Source organism: Oryza sativa, chromosome 12, assembly GCF_034140825.1.
Source record: "Oryza sativa Japonica Group chromosome 12, ASM3414082v1".
NCBI lineage: Eukaryota > Viridiplantae > Streptophyta > Magnoliopsida > Poales > Poaceae > Oryza > Oryza sativa.
Window position 1 is genome coordinate 5,610,675 of NC_089046.1, and position 5,916 is coordinate 5,616,590.

Below are 5,916 nucleotides of genomic sequence, written 5' to 3' on the forward strand. Positions count from 1 at the left end.
GTTACTGGCATCTCACATTCCACCACCTCCACCTTTCTCTTGACTAGCTTGTTGTCTTCTCCAATTCCCTTCAACCCTAGAACTGGCCCTAACTAGGGTGGGCCAATGTCATCCACCTCCTTGCAATTGCTGGCCAAAGGAGGAAGGTGGCATACATCTCAAAGTGAATCTGACACGTGGAGGTGGCATATGTGGCCCTATGAGTTAGCAGCTCACGGAGTCACATCTCAAAGATGATATGGCTAATTTGACTATTACCCGTATATGCATCTCAAAATTGATATAGCTAAATTGACTATTACCTGTTTATAAGCTGCCACTCTTTTTTGGGCTAGATTGGCACGGTGGGGGGGGGGGGTTATAATCTGATCTAACTTGCTGAAATTTGAATCTCCAAAGTTCAACAGAATGTGTGTAGTCACCTTCCCAAAACATAATGTTGAACTTTTTTTTGTGCAGTTCTTGGTGTAGAAAGGAAGAGGTGGGTGATGGTGATGATGCCTGTGTATGGCCAGCCTATTTGGGTGGGGCTCCAATCGCCATGGATGCAAAACTCAGCTGAGACCCATCAATTCTATCCTAGCAAAGCTACAACAACAAGGGTTTTGATCTTCCAGTGCAAGATGCCAACCTTTTGTTCTTTGGATTGATCATTAGGTACTACTCATATATCTGACACATCAATAGTGGAGTTGCACCAGATGGCAAGAGGCAAGGGATCACCTGGGTTGAGTTGATACTTACAAGTTGGAAGTGATCTTTACTTGGCCTAGTGGTGGATCCACACTACAACAAAAAGGTCATATATAGAGACGTCCTATTTAAGGCGTTTATCTAGTCGTCTCAGTCTCAAGAACCACTCCTGTAATAAAGACGCTTGTTGAGACGTTTTCAATGTTGTCGTAGGCCCAAAATTATTTTTCATATTTTTTGGTTAAAAATCCTAGAAAGTCCTCCACATATCACTATTCCTCCACAACGTGGCCCACCAGCCCACTAGAGCTCCCTTCCCCATATCCTTGCTTGCTTCCCCCCTTCTCCATATCTTTGGTCCTCCCCGCACCACGACTTCCCCTCAATGTCAACTCCTCTTCCCATTTGCCACCGCCACCACCCTCCATTGTCTTCGCAGTCGCTTGATCCCTAGCCTCTGTCGCGCTCCTGTCGTCCCTGCCACCCAAATGCCACAAACATAACAAGCTAGCAACCCATTTTTTGGTCGCTGACAACCAGGCTCCACCAATAGTACCCCTCTGGTGGTCGGATATGTATGTCAGTGACTAAACTAATTTTTTATTAGACTGATGCCTACACCTAGTTGTATATAGACATTAATAAAATAAATATATAGATATGTTATGGCGCACTAATGTTTTATTTTTTAAAAGAAAAGATAGTTGATTTTGTGGACCGTTAGATCTCCATCAACGGTCCAAGTTACTTTTGCCCACATATAAATACACAAACCCTATTCCCCACTCATCTTCCATAGCCGCCGCGTCGTCGCGCGCCTCCACCAACCACCTCGAAACCTCTCTAGTTCCCATAGCCAAACCACTCTCCTTCATCGCCCATCGTCGTCCTCCCACTTGGCACCTTTGACGTAGTCACCGCCTCACTGGCGTCTCACAATCCACCACCTCCACCTTTTTTCTTGGCTTGTTGTCTTCTCCAATCCCCTCCGTACCTTGGAGGCAGCCCTAACTGAGGTGGGCCACCTCCTTGCAATTGCTGGAGGAGGAAGGGAGGTATACATCTCAAAGCAAACCCGACAACTTGGAAGGCACCTGTAACTATGTGAGTTAGCAAATTCCGTAAATATATCTCAAGATCTATATAGCTAATTTGACTACTACTTGTTTAATTATAATGTGCCACTCTTTTTTTGTGCTAAATCTAGGGGGTATTAATCTAACTTGCTCAATTTCAAAGCTCCAACTAAATTTCAACAGAATGTGTCCAGCCACCTTCCTAGAAAATAATGTTGGAACCATTTACACTACAGCACGGATGAGTTTATGAGGCGATTCAAAATGCCTCCATTACTCCGTAAAACGCCTTGGACGAGCTTCAGAGGCACTTTTAGAAACGCCCAATATACTCGCGTAGGGAAAAGTATTTAGTGGCGTTGCTGAAAAATGCCTTGCAAAGTACTTTTTGAGGCTTTTCTAATAATGCCTCAGAACTTATTAGAGGCCATTTTCAAGATGCCTCTGATATCTTATGTTTTTGTTAGCTTTTATGTAGAACGCCTCCATAAGCCTAGGAGGATGTTTTAAAAAGCCTTTTACATCATTGCATCAGTAGGATTACAGATTACTACTGTTACATCCGTAATTGTAGCCAATCAATAGCATCACAACATATCATATTACAAACAAACTCATCCAACACCAATAATTTGAAATGTTATTTGACAACATAGTTTACAGCTAACCAAAGATAACATAGTTGAAATCTTAGCAGAACAGCTTCCAATTGTTTCTGATGGCATTCTTCACTTGTGGCAAATAGCAAGCTGAACTCTTCATTCACATCATTACACCACACAAAGAGGTCAAAGAATATAGTAGTATGAAGTATTTTGCATCATCATAATAATGACCAAAGCTCTGTTAAAAGTTTAATGATTTGATGCTGGCTTGATTCAACTTAAGATTGTCTGGTAACAATACTAGCAATGCTGACAGTCCAAGAATCTCCAGGTTTTGGAGACTAGAGTGGATACATTTAGAAAGCACAAAAATCACTAAACACAGGAAATCAGCAAGGGAAAACTCTAATCACTAAATAAATTTTAAATATAAAAGTACACACCCTAATCACAATTTAAAATGCTGATTGCAAGTACCACTTCTTAATGAAATACTTTTTGTTTCTTGTCTTATGTATCAATGATCTGTGGAAATGGCAGTTTTGTAACTATTTCTTAATTGAACAGTTAGTTGCCAAGTCATGTGCTACTAGGTTCATGTACTCACCTGCCTAGAAGAAAGGTGAAAACGAACTTGGTCTGAAACATCTTCACTTCTTCAGCAAGAATAATCTTCTGTAGCCTATAATTAAAATCCACTGGAAACAGGTACAGAGCAAATGCTCGAAGGATCACAGCAAGAACGATTGGTAGCTTGGTCTGGATCTACTGAAGACAGTGTATTAACCAATATAAACTATCTTGGTTAAGGAGAAATATAAACCTACATTGCACTACAGACTTGGAGTATGAAAGTTTTTTAGTTCACACAACATGCAACATACGTACTTTGAAAGAAGGTGCAATCTGAATCCACTGAGTACAGTATCTTTTGTGCAATTTATTTGTTCAATGCTATATGTCTAACTAAGAGAAACATATGTAAATCATATTTCAGAGTATTGTGATACCTTTCAAGAGCAACCATGAACCCTGAATTGTAGATAATCGAAGCATTTGATTGATCTCAGTCAATTATAACCATGAACCCTGATTCCCCAACATTCTCAAAAATTATCATATTTAATCCAAATGGAGAGAACTAGTGTTGTTACTGCAAACATAATATAAAAATTCTCCCACGTCTAGTACAGCCAAACCTGAGAAAATTGATCAACTAAGTTATAAACAATGCAAACACAAACAACATGGCAAAATTAAAGTTATCGCACTACTGCATCTATAATCAGGTGAACAGGTAGAAAAACTCATGTGGACAATAACACAAGAGTAAACTTCATAAAACTACATATACTTTGCACAATCTATCACAAAACTATAGATTTTAGAACTAGTTTCACAAAACTACAGATTTAATGTCTTTGTTTATCACAAAACTACATGTACTTTGAACAATATATCACAAAACTACATATTTAAGAACTTATTTCACAAAACTACATGTTTAATATCTTCATTTATCACAAAACTACAGATTTAGTGTCTCCATTCTCACAAAACTACACATTTTAACAATGCTAAAACATGTAGTTTTGTGAGAATGGAGACACTAAATCTGTACTTTTGTGATAAATAAAGACACTAAATGTGTAGCACTGTGATAAACGAATACACTAAATCTATATTTTTGTGAAACAAGTTCTTAAATCTATAGTTTTGTGATAGATTGTACAAAGTACTTGTAGTTTTGTGATAAACGAAGAAACTAAATCTGTAGTTTTGTGAAACAAGCTCTTAAATCTGTAGTTTTGTGATAAATTGTGCAAAATACATGTAGTTTTGTGAAATTTACTCATAACACAAACACCTTTAGGGCAGCATGATGACTATGGCACCCTCGACTGAGAGAAAGCAGTGCTCCTGGCGATGGCGCTTGGCGCAGAGCTCCTCTTGTGCGGTAGAGCAGCCGGCGGCGTGAATCGCACGGTTTAGTGGCAGCGGTGGCGACGAATCGTGCGAGCTCTCGCCGACGATCGATCTGTAGGCTTCAATGGTGGAACGGAGATGACGTTAGGGCATGGAGCGGGGCGTTGAGCGGTCGGCGAAGTTGGGGGCGTGGAGCGGTGAGGATGGTGAGTGCCGCGGCGGCAGCGGCGGCGGCGAGGATGGGTGGCGGCGGGGATGGAGGGCCGCCGCGCAAATGCTCGATCCCCTTTTTAACTGAAGGGCTTGATCTAACTGTAAGAGAGAGATCGATCAGGTGGAAGGGTTATGTACTAAATAACAAATCTGTTAGGGTCTTATTTAAAAATAATACATAATATTGAAGGCATTTCTCTCCGGAACGCCGTCTAAAGTTAGTGGCGTTTTTTTGAAACGCCCTAAAAAACATGAGATATTCTAGCGTTTTGCAAAATGCCTTCTATTGTTCCTTCTTTTGAGGCATTTTTACCAAAACGCCTTCTAAGTAATCAGTTTCGCAGGCGTTATCTAACAAACGCCTTGTAAATCAACTATTGTAGGTGTTTTCATTAGAATGCCTGCGTGGAAGCGCCTTCAATTCCCTTCCATCCTGTAGTGTTATGAGCTCACCACTTATGACCAACAAGCCTAATTAGAAGATGTTAGGAAAATTAATCTCTCGGCTAAGGAAATCGGGAGAAAATCATGCGTTACCGTTTTCCACCCGTTAACCAGCGTGATTAGCTAAATCAAATCACGATTAAATTTCCTTAATTGCACGCGCAATAATCGGTAGCGCTTCCAACGTTTCCTTTTGGAGCAGCCCCCGATTCCCTCAGCGCAAAATAAAAGGGGAGGCCGGCCTGTGAGAAAGATGACGATCTCACTCACGGTTCCAATCTCCCCGACATCCCAAAACCCTAATCTCCCGATTCTCAGTTGCGCTGGAAGGGATTCGTAGTGCTGTTCCGGGATAGTGTAGGTGGCGACCGGAAGGCCGCCGCCACCCCGCAGGTGATCGCCGGCGACCTCTTTGGGATCAAGCCGGTGTACTCACTGCTACGACCACTTCTCCTACACCGACAATTCGCGAGGTGATTCGAGGTTCTGCATCCTCTACATCCACCCCGGACCAAGCGAGAACAATTGCAATGGCTTCAAACAACAGTCAGTAATCCTAAATTCCGCATTAGGGTGATCATGTTAGGCTTAGCACTTATGTCTTAGTAGATTGCAACATCTACAGAAGAGTCATGGAGAAAACTTTTAATAAGCTAATTACTATATCACCTCATGTCACATCACACAAGTACTCATGCTTTTGCTTTAATCTGTACTATAGCTGTCATCATGCAGTATATATAATATGATGCTTTGCACCACACCATAGCACAAGAACACAAGATATATATCTCATCCATCTCCATCCGATCGACGATAGAGCAGCAGAGAGAGAGAGATATATATCACATGGATTCTGATGGGAAGCTGCAGTACTGTAGTGCAGTGCATCAAGTAGGTTAGCTAGCTTAGTGGTTGGATGCAAAGAAAAGAAAGGAGAGAGCTTAGCACCAAAGAGG